This window comes from Anser cygnoides, chromosome 3 (genome assembly GCF_040182565.1).
Source record: "Anser cygnoides isolate HZ-2024a breed goose chromosome 3, Taihu_goose_T2T_genome, whole genome shotgun sequence".
NCBI classification, from domain to species: domain Eukaryota; kingdom Metazoa; phylum Chordata; class Aves; order Anseriformes; family Anatidae; genus Anser; species Anser cygnoides.
This window is the reverse complement of record NC_089875.1, coordinates 100336614-100359661: the sequence shown is the minus strand read 5'-3', so window position 1 is coordinate 100359661 and position 23048 is coordinate 100336614. Positions and strand designations below refer to the sequence as shown.

The 23048-nt window shown below is 35.5% G+C and overlaps 1 long non-coding RNA gene across 3 annotated transcripts; it reads right to left on the bottom strand.

Moving 5' to 3' along the window:
- Positions 1 to 9132: 9132 nt before the first annotated feature.
- Positions 9133 to 21065, bottom strand: LOC106030451 (uncharacterized). Of its 3 annotated transcripts, none has more exons than XR_010830571.1 (5): positions 20855 to 21065; positions 18058 to 18230; positions 14989 to 15202; positions 10147 to 10306; positions 9133 to 9788 (listed from the first exon to the last, which is right to left on the bottom strand). It is a non-coding gene; the product is annotated as an uncharacterized lncRNA (long non-coding RNA). The 3 variants fall into 3 exon arrangements; XR_010830570.1 differs by having other exon boundaries at positions 15003 to 15202; positions 20855 to 21061; XR_010830572.1 differs by having other exon boundaries at positions 15003 to 15202; positions 18058 to 18225; positions 20855 to 21061.
- Positions 21066 to 23048: the final 1983 nt, after the last annotated feature.

Here is a 23048-nt window from a genome sequence, read left to right as displayed (position 1 = left end):
ACAGACTGCAACAGCTAAGGCAAGAACTAAAGTGTTACATTATGAAATTATTAATCTCATATATTTGTTTAATTTCTAAATACAAAAGCTTTCAGAACCATTTTTGTTAATAATAATATTTTTTACAGTATTTAACAGCACTGTGATTCTACCTAAAGATCCAGGATATTACCATAATGGAAACATTTCATAATACTGAGAAGATATCTATTATGTAATTAAGCTTCATCTTATTCTCACCAAAAAATTTTCATTTGACCCAAGTTTAAGTAAACTGAAAGTATGTACGAGGATTTTTTTTCCTTCACTTTAATTACAGAAACATATTTTGATATATTATTTAAATGAGTTCCTTTAAGTGGGGTTTTATTGCCTCTCCAAAGAAAAGTTAATCAAGATAGTAGATTAATAAAAACCACCAATTTCACAGTTGATGATTTAAATAGTCAAACTAGGCTTTGTAGTAAAAAAATGCATATTTTGATTTTGTAAAGTGCTTCACCAAAAAAAAAAAAGTAATGCGAATGACAATCCATTCATTCTAGCCAATACATTGGATATGGCAAATTTAGAAGACATTAAATAAATCTATAAACTTATTATAGATATGGTATGTTAATGTTGGGTATACAATAAAATCAGGGAAATTATTGGAGCAATAAAAATGATTGAATAAAGCAATTAGTCATTATGAAGCCAGAAATAAAGAACCAGATTGCTCTATAAATGTTAGATTAGTACTTTACTATTTTTCACAGTCTATGGAAAATATCTGGATGCTGATTTCCGTATCTGTTTGTTTGTTTATCTGATTTTTTCAGTCCTGCAATGAAAAGAATGCATCTAGCATTCTGGGTACAATCATGTAAAAAGCAAATTAATACAGTTCAGCCTCATTCACATCAAAGATCCTAAAAGCAAATTAAAAATAATAAAAATTATTCTTCCCACATTGTAGAGTATCCCTGTCAAACCTTAATAAAATGATGTGTTTTTGTGAGCACAGAAAGATATGATTCATTTTATAGCATGCTCTGAAAAACAATCAAACAAGAAAAATCCACCAGATTCCAGATGTTATGAACCAAGACAGGAAACAGTGGCAGAGATAGTGAAATGGCAATAAAAAGAGGCCAGTCACTTTCTCTTGTACATACTAAAGTTCAGGTCAGCTTTGTTTCATCTTAGAATCATAGAGGTGCAGCAGAGGGTGAAGGAAGGGTAAGTCTCTTATATGTGTGGATCTCCAGCCATTGTATATCTAAACCCAAATTGTAACATCAGCTTGGCAGCTCTGACAACAGCTAATACAAATTATAGTCTACAAATGTGATATGCTCATAAAGGGAAAACAAACAAACAAAAACACTATTTAGCAAATTACGCACTACAGTGCATCATATCTAGTACCAAAAGGTGTAGCACTCTTTCACTGCAGTAATATCACTTTACTCTTGAAATGCCAATTGTACGGATGAAACTGCAGGGCTGCCATCTAAAAGAAACTAGCCCAGAATTCAAGAAGTCCATAACTTATTTATTTTTTCATCCTGTCTGTACCATTTATATGATCACCTAGAAACAGCTGAAGTCATCTGGACTATGTGTATATTTCAAACTCCTTAAAATAAACTATGGACAATCCGTTCTGTTTCTGTTCCAGGTATCCCTTGCCTTTGAAAGTGTTTTTCCTAGGCAGCCCATTGTACATCAGGGTAGGTAAAGTCTCAGCTTGCTGGTCTTCATCCAAGTCTTAACCTTTCCCAAACCATGTAATATACAACATATGTATTGTAAGAAGGTACCTGTAGGTGATACCTAGAACAATGGAATACCTGTAGGAATAGAATAGAATTCCAGTAATAGATACCTAAAAAAATAGAAAGGTAAAACATCCTGAAAGTCTAGTTGTAGATCAGGAGTAAGAATTTATTTTAAAATAATCTTTAGATTGAAGTCCAACATGTTATTTTTGAACATCCAGTTTTAGTAAGAGCAGATGCACGATTCAGATCATGAACTGTCTGTGTATTCAAATTAATGAAGTAAGAGAAAAGAAAAATGAGATCATCATAAATGATGAAGTTAGCCATTCATTTAGTAAATACAAAATGAATTATTTTTATCTGGAATCCCAATGTGGCAGGAACAGGAAGGTTGCATTTTGTAATTTAAAGCTATTGTACATAGGTGTTCCAGTCTACAATAGCTAATTATTTCATGTAGTATTAGGTGGTTTGTTGGATATAATCAATATGGGGCATCTATAATTGTTTTTAAACATTAAAGCTTTTGACACTGTCTGCTATAAGATCCTCATAATGAAGCTGATGAAGGACTGGATAAGCAGACATCACTGATGATAGGCTGAAAAATGGATAAACAGGTCCAAAGGGTGGTGATAAGTGGGATGAAGCCTAGTTGAAGATCAGCAGTGTGTGCTAGGAATCAATATTGGGTGCAATCCTGTTCAATACCTTTATAATGATATGTGTGATGGGATAGGGTGCACCCTGAGCACCCTGAGCAAGATTGCTAATGAAACTGGGAAAAGTGGCTGATACACCAGAGGTTTGTGTTGCCACACAGCGGGACCTGAACAGGCTGGAGAAATGGGCCAGTAGGAAACTTATGAAGTTGAGCAAGGAGAAGTGCAAAGTCCTGCACCTGGGCATGAATAACCCCAGGCATGAGAACAGGCTGGGGACCACCTAGTTAGGAAACATCGTTGCAGGAAAAACCCGGGGGTTCTGGTGGACACCAAATTGAACATGAGCCAGCAATGGGCCCTTGTGGCAAAGAAGGCTGATGGATATCCTGCACCACATTAGGCAAAGTATTGCCAGAAGGCTGAGAAAGGTGTCTCTTCCTTTCTAATCAGCACTGGTGAAGACACACCTAGGGTACTGTGTCCAGTTCTGGGCTCCCCAGAGTAAAAGATACAATGATGTCTCATTATATAATGACAGAGTCCAATAAAGGGCCAAGAAGATGATTAAGGGGGTGGAGTATTCCATGTATGAAGAAAGGCTGAGAGGTCTGGGACTGTTCAGACTAAAGAAGTGAACACTCAGGGGGAATGTTATCAATTCACGTAAGTACTTAATGGGAAGATGAAAAGAATATGGGGTCAGGCTATTTTCAGTGGTGTCAGTGAAAGAACAAGAAGCAATGGGCACACACAAACTGAATAGTAGGTTCAATCCGAACATTAGGAAACATTTTGTTACTGTAAGGGCTGCTGAGAAATGGAACAGATTAATGAGAGGTTGTGGGGTCTCCATTCTTGGAGATCTTTGAAAAACATCAGGATGTTGTCCTGGGCAGCCTGCTCTAGCTTTTTCTGCTTGAGCAGTGGGATTGGACCAGGTGACCTCCAGAGGTTCCTTTCAGCCTCAACAAATCCATAATTCTGTGATTGATATAAGGACTTTATTTATTTATTTATTTGCTTTATTTTCTAAGATATGAAGCATATTCTGTCAGTGCTTTCTCTAAATTGTACATTCAGCTATCTCCCTTGCATTTATTAGATCCTTTTCTAAGGTACCATGTACATTTTCAAGGGTTAGTCCCACAAAATATGGACCTGATATAAAGTTCACTGAAGACAGTAGGGCCCTAAGTGACCATGTAATCTCTTTTCCACACTTTTGTTCTACTCACTGAATATAATAGCATGAGAATAGTAAAAGAACAGAATGAAGACAAGGACAAAAAGATTATTTGGGCACTTGGGAGGTTAATACATGTGGTTCTGCTTTTTTTTCAGAAGCTAATACATAATTATTTTCTTCAATTAGATGAAATCAGTGAAAAAGCTTAACTAATCAATTACTGAAGAAACCTGAACTGGAAAAAAAAAAAAAAAAAAAAGCCCTAAGGACCTTAATTTCACATAATTTAACAAGTTAAACAAAGACAAATGAATGCTAGTCATGTACCATGCGCTGTTAGAAAAAACTTTCTACTTTCAAAATCGTTCTGACTACACTTTTTCTACCATCATCACTTATTCCTTAATGAACATTTAGAAGACTTTTTTTTTTTTTTTTCCTGGTACTTGCGTTCTTCGTGCTATATATACAAAATCATCCTTTGGAAATTAAAGAAAAATAATTTGTATGTTTGAACAAAGTTGTCACTTCTGTACACTGTTAATAGTATCATCTTCTTCATTTAGTAATGGGCTTATGCCATTTCCAAGGTTCATTTAGTCATTTATTTATTTAAATAAATTACTTATTAAATAACTAGTTTTCTTTCTTCATATTTCTTTCTTTCTTTTTTCATATTCTGCTTTTTCTGCTGACTACAGTTTTTCTTATGCCGACTTTATTGTTCTTAGTAGTTTTCTGTAGTCCATACAGTATATGTGCAGATCTGTATTCTGATCTGTAAAGATCTGTATACAGTATTCTGTACTCTGTACAGTATCTCTGTACAGATCTGTAAATATGATCTGACTTACACTGATATTTTCCCACTTCTCTTTTCCCCCATTTGCTATAGATTTTTCTTGGTCATAACTGTTTGCTTCTCTTTAACAAAGGGCTAAAATAATGGCTAAGATAACAATGTCAAAAACTTTGTTAGGTAAAAATCTCTGTACAGATGCAAACTGTTGATATATAGCTTTACCACATCTCTTTCATAATATTTGTTGATCAGCAGGCTTCAGTGCTTTAATACTGGATTTCAAATTTTCTTGCTTGACTAGCTTGTGTCAGACTTAAGTTTAATAATACATACACATTTTTATTTTATTTTTAGTAATAAAAGTAATAAGTAATCCAGTTTCTATTTGTCTTTAAAATTTATATATTTTTACACGAGAAAAAATATTTTTTAAAAGTAAATATGATGAATTCTTGCATATGATTGCAGAACAGATTAATTAAAATGTTACTGGGGGCTGGCAAGGACCCCTTGAGAAAACAAAAAAATTTGTCACATTACATAAATACATCTTTTATCACAGTTTATTTTTTCATTAAAATCAATTACCATTTTGGATGTGTCTTTAAATCCTTGCATGACTTTTTCTGTCTTTGATAGCTCTTATGTATTTATGTGTTTCTATAATCTACAGTGCTATACTTTTTGTATATCTTCTTTCATATCTCTGCTGCACATATTTCAGAAAATAAAAGAATAAGGATACAATTATAAATTAATATATTGCTGCTTTCTGAAACAGTATGTTTCTAGCTAGATTAATTTTATACTATTTAATACTGCTGCTGGGGAAGCCTATATAATCTACCTGGAGGGATTTCAGCGATGTGAGTTACAGTATTCTCCACCTCAGAAGTTTGGCTAAGCTAGCTGAGATCAAGGGATTCATTGTATTCTCCTACGGGAAATTATCTATGAGCCCCAGTGAGGTAGAGATTAAAACTGTCCACTTCTGTCAAAGTGTTTGACATGCCTGGTAATATGATGTAAATATCCTTAAATCGAAAGTATCCACACCAATTTACATAAAAGGAAATTAAATTAAAATGTTTCTCTTCTGACTTAGATGCATATTAGCATGTATGAGTTAACGGAGGTATGGTAGCTGTGAACTGGAAGAGTTGCCACCAGTTTTTAACAGCAACATAAATCCCTGCAGACTGAAGCTCTGACAGAACTTTGGCTACCAGAGATGTCCGTCATAAATCACTTGTGATGTTTAAAGAGTAATAGAAAGAATAAATTTAGTGGTCATCTGGTCATTTTTTCAGGATCGATTCTGCTTAAGAGTGATGTCTAAGTGTGTGAGCTGGAGGAAATGCTCAAGGTAACTCAATAAGTAGAAAGCTGAAACCGTTTTAGTTACCAGTAAAGGGTCTCTGACTTCATTTTAACTCTAATGTGATTTGATTCCATTATTTTGCTAGTGTTAGTCCATATTTACAATAGTGGGAACAAGAAAACAATCTGTCCCACGTTTAGATCTTTTGAAATAAAATATAAAAGTAGGATAAAAAAAAAAAAAAGCATTATGTGGAAAAAAAAACAACAAACATACAGACAAATAAAATAAAACTCTCCCAAAGCCTTGTACCCTTCTGAAAATTGACTTCTGGAGAAAAGCTTCTGAAACAGGATTAGCAGGTTGCTGGCATCTCTCTGAACTAGGATTATAACAATAATCAGTGACTTAAGTTGATGCTGAAGAATTCAAGTACCCAATATAAAGACAATAAATTTATTTCTGAACAACTTACATAGTCTTTTATATATATATATGTATATGTAATTCTGAGGAAAGATGTATGCCTGCATTGCGTATACACCTGGCATTTCTAGGGCACAGTTTATTTCACCCTAATGTTGACACTCAAAATAGGTCAAGTAAGCCACACTCTAAAAGTACTTGTTTCTTTATATTTACAAAATAAGACTAACAATTAGCTTAGATGTAGGTGTTTATAATGCTTATAATGTTTATAATGAGTGGTGTCCCTGTCTATGGAAGGGGGATTGGAACTAGATTATCTTTGAGGTCCCTTCCAACCCAATTCATTCTATGATTCTATGAATGCAGGCACTTAATATAATGCAGGTGTATAGGAGATGAATCTAACTGTGTAAAGCAGGCAAAAAAAAAAAAAAAAGTTGTGAGGCAGGCATTTCTGACGAAAGCTGCCTGGCTTATAATTTTTCAGGTCAGGATATATGATCATTATGTATTTTTTGGATTTAAATCTTAGGAATCTTTGATGGATATTATGTCACGAAGAAGAAAGAATTTGTCCTCATTTACTCAGTAAGTACTACAAATTATGAATCAGAGAAAGAAGACATAAGTAACTAAACAAAATACTTCTGTCTTCCTACTCTATAATACTTCACATTTTATAAATACATAGATTTTGCAAAGTTTATCAAATTAATTCCTGTGAAGAGAATTTTTTTGTGCTATGTTTTCCAGTTCTTTTGGATAAAGGAGAACTTCTAATTTTAAACTTCCTTTCTGATGGCAGTGATTTGACAGATTTGTAGAATTTACTGCTTACTGCATAGAGCATCTTCAGAGTGTTTCACAGGCAATGATAAGAGGACTTACAGGCTGAGATTTATTGTCTCCTCCTCTCTCCAGTTAACACTACCCAATGCAGTAGGTGTTCACATATCATGTAGCATAGTTATGATTGTTCTATGCTGGAAAACTTTGTCAAATTATGTATTTGCTCATCTCATCATGAGTAATCTGTGGGAAACTGCTATGGTGGAAAGACAGCTGGAGAAGTTTGCATGGGAGTTGCTGGTCCTAGCATGTAACCAGTGTGTAGTACATTGTTATTTTAAGTGTATATGTAGAAGGGGTGATTATAAAACTATTGAAAAATACCTGACTGACAACATGGCAGAAGCTCAGAATTTTCATGACCTGAATTATACCTGTATGCAACTAGACCTTGAGTTAAGTCCCGAGGTCAATTCTGTCCTTAGTTTTGTCTGAAGTCAATGTCTTTGAAGTCAATGGGGCTTGCATCAGTTAACTGAGAGAAGAATTTCTTCTCTAGTCATTATATCCAGGACTGATGTTCTTTTAAAGTTCTGATGACTACTAAAGAGAATAAAAAAACAACAACAACAAAAGACCTTAATCTTTTTCCTTGCCTTGTCTTTCCTTCTTTTCCCTTCCCTTGTTAAAATATTTTCTCATGCACCATCCAAAAAACACAACAATACTCTTAGCCCCAAATATTTTCTGTAAAATTTCAGGATCCAAGAACAGTATTTCAAACATACTTTCAAAATAAGAAGTCTAGGGCTTTTCATTTTCCACTTTAACTTTAGAACTCAAGAGAAAGTAGAATTGATATACATTTCTGTGCAGCAACGAGAAACTCCTTAGTTTTAAAACATCTGAAAGAATTTTTAAAGAAATTTATCATTCAGAAGCTAAGTTGTAACCTACTCATGGTTTTATGCTGAAGCAGTACTTTCAGTTTGGCTATTTGCAGTAGTTAAATTGTAATGCTGTGAATATACATACAGATTTGCTTGGGGAGAAAAATGTAAACCAACATCTTACTGCAACAGTTTTTGGTCCAGGACATGCTTGTCTTAACATTGCTTAACACTGCAAAGACTTATGAATAAGGATTGTACGTGAGGTATATGTCTGACAAACTCAGAATTTTAAATTTATTATTTATATGAATAGAAATCAGTCTTACATAAAGCTAATATTTAATATATGAATAATTTTGTTATGCTTTTTACCCAATGGAATCTATTTAGAAAGCAACAGTAAAGCAGTATTTGCACCTTTCCCTCTTTTAAAAGAAGAAATTATAAAATACCTATTTCTTCCCCGCAACCTTGACTGACAAGACAGATAAAATGAAGAAAGAGACTAAGCACAGAAATAGTGAATGTGAAGTGTTCAGAGGAATATAAAACTGTCAAACATTCAATTAAAAGTATCTTGGGAAAAAAAACACAACAACAACACATCAGTCATCCTTTTCAGTCATCACAAAGGATCGTTAGAAAGTGTAGGTCCACAAAAAGTAGACAGAAAGGTGGTACTACTTAAAAAAAAAAATGTTTACCCTGAACTCAGACAAAATCTGCAGCAATCAAAATGAAATGTTGCATGGCAATTCGTGGGGTAAAAGAAGTATAGCTTTTAAAGTGCACATCATTTTTGTATTTAATTAAATACAGATGGTATTATAGGAATATGTATGTCAACTTTCACATACTTTTTATTACACCTTATGTTTTTATGGAAGTGTATAGTGAAGCAATAACAAATATTTTTTCTAAGATGTGGTGCCATTTTGTGCTTTTTTATTTTTTAAAGTTAGTTTCCTTCTAGACATGTTTCCTGACAATATAATATTAATATGTACTGACCAGCTAAAAACCAAACCTCAGTAATTTTTAAAAATCTCATCAACTTTAAGACAATCATTGGAAAGCCAGGTTCATGACTTATGAAAGTTTTGGGTTGGTAATATGGAGATAATTAACTGAATGAGGAAAACGCTGCAATTTTGTTATCCTAATTTATCTATAATAATTTTGTATTATAACCGATATATATAATCACTCTAATATAGAGATCTGACTCCACTTCGAGTTCACTCTTGAGAACTCATGCAAAAGACTACTTTATGCCCTTAAGGTGTCTTCAGGAAAACCCAAGACTCCAAAAAGAGATGTGAACTTGCTGCCATGAGAGAGCAGTGTCATAACAGTCTCCACAGAGCCAGCTGTCCCTGTGACAAATGCCATACTGACTTACCTCTGACAGCTTTCTGGAGTTTGCTAAAATCAGCTCCTCTGAGTTTTGAGATCACATTTTTCTCCAGATAGACATTGATATCACTGATTTATGGGTACAAGGATAGGAACAGTTACTGGTTCAGCAGTATAGTGTGGTGCAGCAGAACTGCTCTGGGGATCCAGCCAGATCTTTGACTTATTGGACTTTACTCCCCAGCATTTTTCTCCCCATATAAGTGCACTATATGTATATTACTGTAGTATAGCCATTTGGCATTGTGCAGACATGCTGTTTGTCATGCTGGCAATGATCTTCGGTTGATCTCTCTTGAGAATGATCCGTGTCATGTGGTTGGTTCTGGACCTCAATAAGACAGCCTTGTAATAATGTTGGAGCTTCAAAGGAACAGAGAAGGGCAGAGTTGTGGGGTTATTGTATCACCAGTGTTTCCACAGGTGTTTTTAGGACTGAAGGACTGAATGCTTGCTCCTTTATTTATTTTATGGTTATGAAGGTTCTTTCTTCCACTCAAGGACATCTGGAAATTGGCAGCCTGTAAATTAATTTATTCCATTATTTAAGTTTTATAGATAAATCACAGAGCCATACAACAGAGCCATCATCCTTTCTTCTTTTCAGAAGAGATTATTTGGGCTTTGAGATTTCTCTGGAGCATGGCTTTGCCTGCTACACAGAAATCAAGTTATTACTTTACAAAAGAGATATGAAATTGACAAATAAAAATAAAGATTAAGAAGCAGCAGCAAACCCTACTAAATGCTGAAACAAGTAAGCTACTAAACAGTGTGACAAAAATTCTACTTCAGATGTATGAAAACACACAATTGTGTTACTAGTGTTGATGCTTAAAAAATGTAATGTCGTATGTTGATTTATGTGTCAGAACCCACCTCAAAACAGCCATTGGTCAAGTTAAGGAAGACTTTCTTCATGGTATCTTCTTGAGATGACATTCTGCGTCATTTAGAAATTGCAGTAACTGTATTGTTGATTGAACTACCAATAGTGACAAAATATAGCTAGTTCATCATCTCAGCTTCTATCATTTTGCTGAAAAAAATATGCAACATGAATTTCAAATTCAGAGTTGACTACACAGTGAGTTTGATTAAAGATACCTGCCCAGCCTGCATTCAGTACACTAACTCCAGCTGCAGAAAGTTATCTCTAAGTTTTCTTAATTGGAAAAAAGTTTGTGTGGAGCAGTCCTCCCCCTGCAGTCAGGCTGACAATTTTGTCTCCCTTCCACCTGCTGCCTGGCTGCCTGAATTCCTATTTGTGGCCAAGGTAGGCAAGTTTAAAACTGCATAGTAAGCTTCTAGGTACTGTGATAATTAGTGCTATATAGAGAACTTCAGGAGATAGATTATTTTAGATAACCATGAGAATTAGTTGCAGTTGTGACTGCTCTGTTTGTGGTCGTCAGTTTAGCACCTGCTATGAGTCTGTCTAGTAAACTCATTTTTATAAAATACCAGAAGAAATTTTGCCATGAAAGCCATATGCAAGTTATGCTTTCTTTCATAATCTCAGGCACTGGGCATCCCTAAACGTTTTGTATGTGTTTGCTTTAATAATGGGAAATCAACATTGTGGGGTGAGTAATGGGAATATACCTGATCAAGGGCTACAAGCTATGAAGGTAAGCAGATGTTGGAAAAAAAAAAGCTTTCTTTCAACTCCTTTTCATTACAAACATCTTAGTGCCTTTTACTATCCAAACACCTACCATTCATGTTACTGACTCTCCACCAAGAACCAATATGTATTTTTCTGTTTGTTTTCCAAAACAAATTTCAAGTAAGTTTGTTTTCTAACTATAACATTTTGTATAAAAAGAAACATGTTTTCCTGATGCTAGCATCGAAATCCTTGAACAGTGACTGTGACTTCCTTTATTCATGTACAATTAACATATCAGTGGCAATCAAAAACAACGTACATTTCAAAGTTAATTTTGAACCAGGAATAGGTCCTGAATCATTCTGTTTTTCATCTTTGACAAAATGTTTCTTCCTTAGATTTTCTTAGATCATTATTTTTAAAATTCCTGTTTCTCTGATTTTTGTTTGACAAAACATTTCATGCTTATCTTTAAGGACAGGAGAAGACTAAGGTTTTGTTTGAAGAATACGCATAAGCATTGTACTAAAAAAGTCATTGTGTCCTATTTGACTAGTAGATATGCTACAAAAATGGAACAATGGCAGAACCCCAAATTTTGACACATTTTAGAGAATCACAAAAAATACAGTAATCATACATTTATATTGCACATTAAAACCAGATTAGACCCTACGTTTATGTCCTGTATTGATTTTATCAAACTAGCAAAACCTTAAAATAAGTGCTTCTCAACTTCCAACCTATGTTTTCAAGCTGAAACCAGAGCTCAACTTGGAAAACCCTTCTTCCTTTCTCTTAGGAGACACCAGACATTATTTTAAGCATAGAGTGAGCTTACTTGTCTCCTCATACATTTATGCATTTTAGTTCTCACTTCTGAAGGACAGAGCTACACTCACATTGTGGAGGTGGTGGGTTTGAGCCTTAAAGAAAAAAAATGTATTTTTTGCCATCCATTTTAAATCATTCTGGCAGTCTTTCCTTGATCCACCCTACCAGTACTGGCATACAATAGTTTTTCTTAAGTCAAAGGTAGGGCAGAATGGGGTGGAGGAAGAAAGCACATGGAGAAACTTCAGCCTGGTGTAGGGGATGACAAACTAGAAAACACCATTTCTCAAGCAGAAATGATTCTTAGTTATGTGAATTTCACTTCTCTGCTCCACTGAACCAGGAGATTAAATGAGGCATAGCGATGACAGGAGGTGCTTGTTGAGGCTTGGTGTTGTTGGTTTGCCTGTGGACACAACTATGGTTAAGTCTATTGCATCTCTGGGTCAAATTCTGAGGTCAAGCCAGACAGCTATATATATAGGAAGATTTATTCCTTCTTTGAAAAATAATATGTAGCAAGCTGAAGAATTCAGTGAGTGACTGCTGAAAGTAGGATATGTTATGCATTTATTATTTAAAACTTGGGAGTGTGGGTGTTACAATGACACAGTGGATGCTAGGTACAAAACAAACAGTCAAGAAATCTGCAGCAGTTAGATAAAGTAAAATTGAAAAGTTCTACAAAATGAAAATGCAATGGCTGCTGTGTTTGTGTTTCTTTGTGAGCTATGTTGCAGAATTTCCTACAATTTCTATAGATTATTAAAAAACATTCTATAACATATATATACACGTAGTTTTTTTCCTTCTCATTTCATTAGATACTGAATTGTGATCTGCACTATCTGAGGGACCCAGAGGTACATGCATTTGGAAGAAGTACAGATAAAGGAAGTGGTTTCCCTAGCAACAGGAACTTTGTGCAAAACCTCTCCAAACAGATTCTTGTCTTCCTCTTTCCTGTTTATGCCTTGCTTAGTGTTTTGGTTAGTGCACACTACAATTAATCCTTTAGAGCAGTATTTGCCAAGCATTTGCAGTGCCAATATGCAACATACCCCCTTCCTCCAAAAAAGCCTTGTACCCCTTACAAGTCCTTCCAATAATCTTAAATTCACCAAAAGATGTACATTGTACATTTTAACAACTTTCCCAGAGACAGTATTCTGTGAATTATTTAAGATCTAGGTTATAAAAATAGCCTTATTCACAAAGCTCATTCTGAAGTTCAATTTCATTTCTTTAAAATTTCTACTTATGTCAGACTTAATGGATATCTCTAGAATAAAAGTTCATTTCTCTTTCATATAGTCTTTATCTATGAGCGTAAGCTAATGGTCTTCTAGATTGGTCCGTGGTCAGCTGTACCATGGATCTATGTTATTCTGTGAGATATGACTCAGAAAATATTGTAGTACTTTCTCATTGACTCAATCCTCGTAAAAACCCAGAGGATAACTCAATCAGGCCTTTATTACTAATGTTTTGCTGGCTGCGGTCTACATGCTTTTGCTAGCATTAAAATACATATTCACAGACAATTATCGACAATGTTTTTTCCTAGAACAAAAGCATAATAAATTACCCTTTTTACTTTTTATCCTGTTTTATTACTACTTGCATTACTGGTGAAACGAAAGCAAACAATAGATCAAACTGATTCATATGTTCCTAGTTGCCTTTTTTTTCCCCCAGGGTGTTTTCATCTTTCTCTCTTTTGATGATTTGTAAATATGTCAAATTCTCAGACATAAAAAAGGTCTTTTGTGCTGAAATCTAGGAATTGACTCCAACTCTGTCTCCCTCTCCAAGAGTTGTGGAACTGCATACAGTCTTCAGTTAGACTGTCTTTACGAACAGACCATTTAATATAAAATGGAATTCCTGAATTTTTTGTAGAGAATATGCAGTAATATGCAGTCAGCTTAGAACAGTCCTCACACGAACTTTACAGTGAAGCAGGAAAGCTCTGTCAGGTTGCTGGGAAATGAGAACAGTGCAGTAGGAGCAGAATGCACTCAAGAGTCTCATGTTAGAGCTGAGAGGACTGATCCTGTTGTGCCACTGTTGTGGCAGAGTGTGTGTGGGGGGCAGGCAGCAAAGTTTATGGAGCATACCTGTTCTGTCCAAAAACCATATGCCTACCCAGGGCATGACATTCATGGAAGGAATATCCACAACAGAATGGTCATGAGTAAGAAGAGTGCTGTGCAGCATGGGCATCCTGTATAATTTTTTCAGAACTTTAAATGCATGCTGTTTCAGAGTCTAACTGCTGTCAGTTAGGGCTAAATCTCAGTTCCAGAACTAAGCCCTAAGTTAACAGGAACCAATTTTAGCCTCCCTTCCCCCCCCCCCCCAAACACCTCCCAGTAGACTATTAATACTTAACTCACATTCATGTCAAGTCTGAAAAGAGTAAACAATCCAAGAAAAGAGAATCATATCTGTAGTGTGGCTAGATTTTTTTTTTCCTGTACAATGAGCTATGCTGAAATATATAGCTTCTCCTAAATTCATATTAATTTTTGCCTAAAAAATCTGCTGAAGTCATCACTATTCCACATAATATATAATGTTAAAAAAGAAAGATTTGATTAATGCATATAAAATATAAGCAAATATGGATAACTTAAAAAGAATGAGAGATATTGATTTGTTAGTTGAGTCTGCAGTTTCTGATGAGAGAAATGTATATCAGCAACAGGCTTATTAAAACCAATGAACCAATATCAACATTGAGATATATTTAGCCAAACAAAGGCTCAGTAGTGAAAATAGTTGCTACAAATATAGTAAGTATATCATATTTTGAGAATTGCAGTCAGGATCTTTGTCACACCCATGTAATTTCAATTACAGAAATACAGCTGAATAGAAAGCTCAAGGCAGTGCAAGTGAGTTTTCAACTAGTTCTCAGATCTATTAAACTCTAAATGACAGGGAAGAAATGAATAGGGAAGAATGAACACAAGACGCAGTGGAAACAAAATTATCAAGGCAAAAGGAAATACTTTATATATACACACAAAGTTTTATATATATACACACACATATATACAAGTTAAATGGGGGCCAGAAATTAGAAATAATTGGATTCTTCAGAACTGGTTCAATGAATTGGAACAAGACTGTCACTAGGTATTAACAGATGCAAACTACAGATACCTTTCCTGTTATGTATATTGTTTCCCTAGACATGCCTTTCTGACTGATTATCAAGGATAAAAGGAACACCAGTTTGTATGATTTTAACCACCAAATTGCCTTACCATTATGAGTTTACCTTTGTGAGATTGGTGCTGAGCGTTACTTCTCACAACTGAATCATAGATTCTCCTTGATAATCCTTTATAGAACGGCCTCTGTAAAGGGGAAGTCCTGACTCACAAACCTTCCAAGTTGGTCTGTAATCATTTTGATAAGGAAAACTCATTTGATACAATCTTCAGCAGCGAGTACAAGCACAAGATGATATCAAATCTCCTATGAAAAGAGGAAAAAATAAAGAGCAGAGAGGAAAATTAGTCCAGTAGTGCTTTTTCTGGTTAAGGATGCTATGCCTGTAAATTTCCTTGTATTGGGTCTGGCTGGGATGGAGTTAACTTTCCTTTCAGCAGCCCATACTGTGCTGTGCTCTGCTCATGTAACTAGAACATTGGTATCACACTTTTTTTTATTGCTGTACAGTGCTGGCATAGAACCAAGACTTTCTCCAGCCCTCCACCCTCCACCCACCCAACCACTAGGCTGGGGATGGGACATCACCAGGGCAGCTGATGTAAGCTAATCAAAGGGATATTTCACACCATATGATGTCACACTCAGCAATATTAGCTGGGGAAGAGGAATGAGAAGTGTCTGTGTAGTGGTGGGGTTTGTTATGAAGGCCTCTGTCCTCCTGAGCTACTGCCATGCTTATTGAGGCCCTGCTTCCAAGGATGTGGCTGAATATCACTCATTGATGGGAAGTAGATAATTCTTTTTCTTTGCTTCCATTTGGCCTTTGCTTTTTCTATTTTATTTATTTTTTCTTCCCTCTTTCTTTTCCCCTTAATTAAATAATCCTTATCTCCACCCATAAGCCTTTTCCTTTCCATCATACTTTCTTCCCCCTCTCTCACTCTCAGAGAGTGAGAGGGTTGTTGTGGTGGAGTTTAACTGTCCATCAGGGTAAAACCACCACATGCCTTTAATCTACAAAAGACTGCAATACAGTTGATAAAGAAGGGAGTATTGCCATTCTCCATGTTTTCTTTCTGCAACTTAGCAATCATCATATGTAATGTAACTTTTTATGTATTATTTATCATTTTAAAGAGTAGCGTGTATGTGTGTGTTTCTGCTCAAACCTTCCTAAACAGCACAAGTGACAGATTCTGCAAGACTGGGTCACTGTTAACTTGGATGTTATTAATCTATTTGGGTTTCCAAAAAAGCTGTTGGCAAATTCTCTCAGCAAAAGAATTTAAGCTGCTAGGGCACAAGAGGAAGGTTCTCATAAATCCAGTAACTGGTTAAACAGGAAACACAACAGAAGTAAATTATTTCAGCAAAGCAGAGTCAGCAGTGGAACTCATCAGGGACATGTGCTGCAATCCATGTTGTTCAAAATATTCATAAATGATGTAAAGCAGAGAGTAGAGAAGCATGGAAGTTTGCTGAAGATACCAGATTATTTAGAGTAATAAGAAGAGTCAACTGAAGATGTGAAGAGTTATGAGACTGAATAACTGGGAAGTTAAATGGCAGATAAAATTCTGTTTAGATAAATGAGAAAATATGCAGCTGGAAAATTTACACACAAAATTGCAGACTGAGATCACCGATATCATTGAGGAATAGATCTTTTTTTCCCTATAGATGACTCCATAAACTGTCAACTTATTTCTCAGAAGCAATCAGAAATATTCAAAATTATTAGAAAAGGAATAAGAAAACTTTATTATACGACTATTAATCTGTACCTCAAATACTGTCTACAGTTGTGGTTTCCTCAAACTCTGCAAGTATAATGTGGAACTGGAAACTGTTTGTAGGAGCACAGGGGTTGATAAGTATGAACTAGCTCTAGTTCAAAGAACAACTGAATTTAAACAACTGGGAAAGAGAGGGTGGATATGACAGTTGTATGAGTGTCATAGACATGAGTGGATGGGGCTTGAGGTTTCAGTATTTCTTGCTAGAAAGAAACTAGAGAACAATAAATGAAGCCAGCTCAAAACAAAGAAAATATTGTTCTTCCAAAAGATGGAATTCTTTGTTAAGGGATACAGTGGAAGTAAGAAGTTGCATGGATGGATTTATGTTGCTAAATATATGGAAACCCTGTCAAGATTACCAAGTCACTGAACTGAAAAATAGAACATTAAGCTGAAGTATGTTTGCAGTTTTTTTTACTCTTGTCTAAGTACTCACTTACACCCAGCATTGTAAAGAAGGCACCGGAGAGACAAAACCTTCCCTCTATTCTTATTCATCTGCAGAGACTTTATTAAAACCTTTTATCAAATACTTATGCTACGCACTGATATAATCCTGAGTATTGTGTTCTTATTTCCTTATGTTAATCACTCATTTATTATTCACATCTCCTTTCATAAATTTTTACGACTCTCCAGTTGCTCTTATCTAAGTCCTTCACATTTATTCAGGAATCATACCCTTTAATTGAGGTTGAACTTTTTTGTTCCTCCCCCCGTTATTTTCCAATATAGTTTTCCTATGTGATTCTTCCAAGTCCTATTAAGGCCAGTAAAGAGTTAAAAGAAAAGTGAGCAAACAGTCTAAATTTTATTATTTCATTTTCCATCTGTTCTATACTTTTTGGACTATGCACAAACCTCCTTTTCTTTCATTTGCCTTAATTGATTTATAACTAATTCTGATATTATCATTAATTTTATTACTCTTCAAAATTCCTCTAGAAAATATAATTTTGTACATTTTACTTTCCCTGATAAGCAATAAAACAAAAATGCTGTATGATCTTATAATATCACACCATTTGTTAAGTTGCCCTTGTGAGCCCTCAAATACCTGTTGTCACTGACTTCTGCTGCTTTGTAAAAAGCTCTTTTACCAATGTTGTTTCCTTTCCTGATTTCCTGTATAATGCACTATTAGATCCAGTATGTCAGTATAGGAAACCTATGCTTGAAGAAAGTAGCTGTGGATTTACCCACACTTTATAAGGATATAATGAGTGACCATATTATTTTTGGTAAAGATGAACAGAGAGCAAGGTATCTTGTACTGATTGTTTATATATATGTAAAATGTAATGAGACCAAATTTTCATTTAATGTTTGGGAATTGCACCTAAATTACTTCCAACTTACCCCATTTATGGTGTTCTTTTTACCTGTGTCAGTAAAGGATCTTTTAAATTTCAATTTCTTTGTTGATCAGTTCATTGTTCCATTTTTTTGAAGCTATCATTTTATTTCCATTATGTTTTCTGATTATTATTCACACAAAGTTGCAAAAAGTTTTGCTGTAAAGTTCATCTGTCCTGCAAAATACGTTGAAGTTAGACTTTGCAGCTTTGACCTAAATAATTCTTAATTGTCTTACAAATTCAATATTTAGTTTGCATCTTTCAGTTCCATTCCACATAACAATTAAATGTCACTGTTTTTAAAAAGTAGAACTTGAAAATCAGTAATCTCTGTTACGGTCTGTAAACTTGTGTAACATAATTTGAACACAATAAGCTTGATATCTGTCAATCCAATGTTAATTTCTATCGCTTTACCACCAAAAACAGGATTAAAAAATGATCTCTTGTAGATGAGGTGATTCTTTGACGATACATGTGACAAATGAAAACTGACACATCTGTCACTGTTCCAAGAATATACACTCTGCTGTTAGCAGTATGTATTTACTGTGTCTTATGAGAAATCAGAGCTACGCATCCACAGAACTACAATTTATGTATTGGTATGATATTTTTCTGAAAGTTCTGTAGAGGCATCTGTGACTGTTTAAATCTAATCATGAGTCTTCAACACATTCTTAGCAACAAACCACCACTAACTTTATTAAAATTTTCTGAAACAGTATTTTAATACAAATATGTTATTACTCCTTATCTCATTAGTTTTTCCCATTATTAAGTTTACTTTGTTATGCAGCTTCTTTTCCTTTATGAATATTATCTATGAGTCTTTTGTGAATACCTGAATATCTGTTTCACTCTTGGCTGCTGTTTTATCATGCACTAGAATTCTCAGTTTCGGTAGTTCAATTTCTTCTGTTAAGTGGTCATTTATTTTATTAGAAGACAATCATTATATTTTTTTTCTCCCTAAATGCACTCATTTATGTACACAGATTAAGCATAATCTTTTCAGCAACTCTTGCCTACATAACACTTTTCCTCTTATCTGTCCATGCTGAGGGATATAATTTCAATCATTGGCCTTATCCTTTATAAACAATCACATGAACTTCTGATTTTCCAGATGTGCTTGCTGAAAGAACTAACCTATTTCCATAAACCACTTAAATTCTTTCATTTTGTATCATGTGTAGTACACAGAACTGTCTTGCTTTAGCACAGAAGTTCTTCACCACAGTGGATAACACTCTTGCATAAACACTTGTTTCTGCCTATTTCTTATAAACTCATAGAATCATAGAACATTCAGGTTGGAAAAGACCTCTAAGATCATCTAGTCCAACTTTTAATATAGTACTGACAAGTCCACCACTATACCATGCTACTATGTTCTACATCTAAACGTCTCTTAAAGACCTCAAGGGACAGCAACTCAACCACTTCCCTGGGCATCCTATTCCAATGTCACGCAACCCTTTCAGTAAATAAATTTCTCCTAATTTCCAACCTAAACCTCCCCTGGTGCAGCTTGAGGCCACTTTCCTTTGTCTTAGCACTTGGGAGAAGAGCCTGATCCCCACCTTGCTACAATCTCCATTATGGTAATTGTAGAGTGTGATAAGGTTTCCCCCGAGCCTCCTTTTCTCCACACTAAACAACCCCAGCTCCCTCAGCCGCTCTTCATAAGACTTGTTCTCCAGACCCCTCACGAGCTTTGTTGCCTTTCTCTGGACATGCTACAGCACCTTGATGTCCTTCTTGTAGTAAGTAGCCCAAAATTTAACACTGTATTTGAGGTGAGGCTTCACCAGAGTTAAGTATAGAGGGACAACCACTTCCTTAGTCCTGTTGACCCCACTATTTCTATTTATATGACCCCAGGATGCTGTTGGCCTTCTTGGCCACCTGAGCACACTGCTGGCTCATATTCAGCCAACTATCAACCAATACTCCCAGGTCCTTCTCTGCCAGTCAGCTTTCTAACCACTCATCTCCCAGCCTGTAGCAGTGCTTGGGATAAAAATAGTTTTATTTTCTTTCTACAGGAAACAAAAAAGAGAAGGTCATATCCATGATGGACACACAAACGGTACAGCTCCTTGCAGAGGACTCAAGCACAGAGACCAGAGCCAGAAAAAAACCCTCAAATACCAACAGGACATGAGTGCACAGCAGCCCCAACAGGGGTAATCACAGACTTATCCTTCACAGATGAAAAAGGTGACCCTGCTCAGTCTCTTGGTAATACTGCACCTATATGGTCAAGCCCCTTGCAGTACATACTGAAGCTCTTCATGACTCCTCTGGAGAGTTACACAAATGGCTTGATATATCTGGAGATTAAAATGTAACCCACCACACCCCAAAAGCAAGTTGACAAGCAACCTCTGCTAAATATCCCTCTATTAAGGGAATTCCAAGCACTTAAAATCTAGAAGGCTACAAGGTCTAAAGACTCTACAGCCAGAAAAACAGCAGAAAAAAAAGCTCCAGAAATATAAGAAATTGTCCCTAGTCCTGAGAAAGACTACACCTACATGCCTACTTCTGCTGTTTTCAAATACTCACTGGCACAGGGAGCTTAGATGATACATTTCCCCTAAACCCTGCTCCATCACTTTAACACCAAGGTTGTAACTTTGACAGCGTTTCACACACAGGTGAAGGCATAAGGTCACATTCACAGTAAGCCCCATAATTCCACAAAAATCATAAGAGACCTAGAACCACAAAGCAAACATGCTAAGTAACATCATCTCCCTATCCATAAGCATGCTCTAAAAATTACTCACCTGAAGAAGAGCTGCATGCAGTAAAGGCACCTACTACTACACAGCTTGCTTTACTCTAAAAGATCCTACTAGTTTTTACCTCAAAAAGACATGCTTACCTCTCTCAACTTAGAAACACATCAGCCCCCACACTCTGACCCACCTAAAGAACCCTGCAAGTGGCTGAAGAAAAAACAAAGCCCTCACCCCCCAAAAAGCAGCTCTAACAGAAGGAGCTCTCCCACAGGACACCTGCAGCTTATATACCATTAGGCCCACCTGGCACCCAACCAATTACCTGGGAAAGGGGCGGGGCAAAGCAAAAAAGGTAGAAATCAAGCAGGATGAGCAGCAGCTGTGTTCGTTTTGTTTACCTGGCTCAGCTCAGCAGTGTGCAAAGCACAGCACAGAGAGCTGGGCTGTTTCTAGAAGCAACAATTCCTGTGCCTTTGCTTCAGCTTTGAATATTGAAAGGATAATACGGCCAAGTAAGTAACCAAAACCATTTCAACTGGAATTAGCTCAAACATTTCTTCACACTTTCTTTATACTCATGATGGATGTAGACGTCTCTATATTAATTCTCTTAGATTTGTAGCTGCTGTTAGTAACATTAACCATAATCTCCTTTTGAATCTGGACAGTTTTGTATGGCAGTAGAAGGATTGCTTAGCGTTGGCTGCCCGTATTTTTGCATTTGGTGGCCTTTGGGTTTATTGTTTATCATTTTTAGAGAACTTTCATGCAGATAAAGACCAGGCAAGGTTATGGCTGGTCTTAATGAAATTAAGTACTATGAAAACTGGGAAAAATTACTGGGGAAATTTACTGAGAAAGTTTAATACCAGCAAGCCAATGCAAGTGGTAAAAATAGTTTTAAATACATTCACTTTCAGTGGGATTTGTGGAATAAAGGGAAAGATATGGGGATAAGAAAATGAAATTTCCCTTAACATGGAGAATGTTGCTTTTCCCAGCTGTGTAAAATGGCATCAGCATAAACTTCTCCCTTCCCCTTGGCCTTTTTGATTTTTAATCAGGTTGTTTTAACTTTTACTGTCTTATACAACATGTGAAACTGAGCACGTGGTTGCTATTAAGGAGATTAATATGGATCTAAAGATATATACCTGTTCCTTCTTTTTTGACTATGTCAGAGTAAATTAATCAAAATATGGGTTTATCCTTTTGAAGCAGCCCTTTGACACTTAAAGGTTCTATCATTTGTTGCATATTCCAAAGACGAAAGCTACTTCAAATCATGTAAGATTGTTATCAAATACTGGATTATACAAGCTGTTCTGCAAGTCACACTAGATACCAAAAGGTTTTTAGGCAAAGTTCACAGTGATGTTTACAACCTATTAAAGTTCTAATCTTTGGGGTTCCATGTGTTTATCTTTGTTCCTCTTTTTGCATTAAAAATAAAGAATGAAAATAGAACTTGTATGATCAGTTCTATGAGTTGCTGAAGTAAACGCTAGCAGTCAGAAACTTCCAAGAAAATCCTCAGTATTCACTTCTTTCTTCTTATTATTACTTGAAACTGAGCTAGTTATACTTCAGATCGTTCTACTGTGATTCTCTTGAAGCAAGCAAAAACAATATATGGACCAGTCTTTGTCTCATAAAGGTTTTGGAAATGTCCAAAACCATACCTGGGTTGGTTGAATGTGATTTGGATAAAGTTATAGGAGAGGATATATAGCCTTTTTGTTATATTTAAATAACTCAGAAAATAGGACGTAAAGTATTAAGCAGCTCTGCCTAAAAAAGCTCATCGTTTATATTTATAAAATATTTTGTATTGCATTTGAAGCAATTAGTAAACATTAAGAAATATGTTATTGAAAAATAACAAAAATATTAACAAACATATATTCCCGATAGGCAGTGTTTATACCATATGCTATGCATTTATGCAGCTTCATAGAACTAACTACTAATTATTATTATCATTCTTATTACTAGCTTACCTCCAGTTTCAGAAGTTTTAAAGGTCAGGTCTACTTAAAGTAGAAATAACTCATACACACTAAAGGAAGAACAATACTCAGGCTATTTCAATTCCCATAACAAAATTTACATGATTGTCAACAAGGATTCTCAGAATGTGTACTTATTAATTTCAGGGGATTAAAATATAGTTTGGAGCTCTGCAGTACAAATAAATTGTTGGTAAACTTGAGTGAGTTCAGTAACCAAGATGATTAGG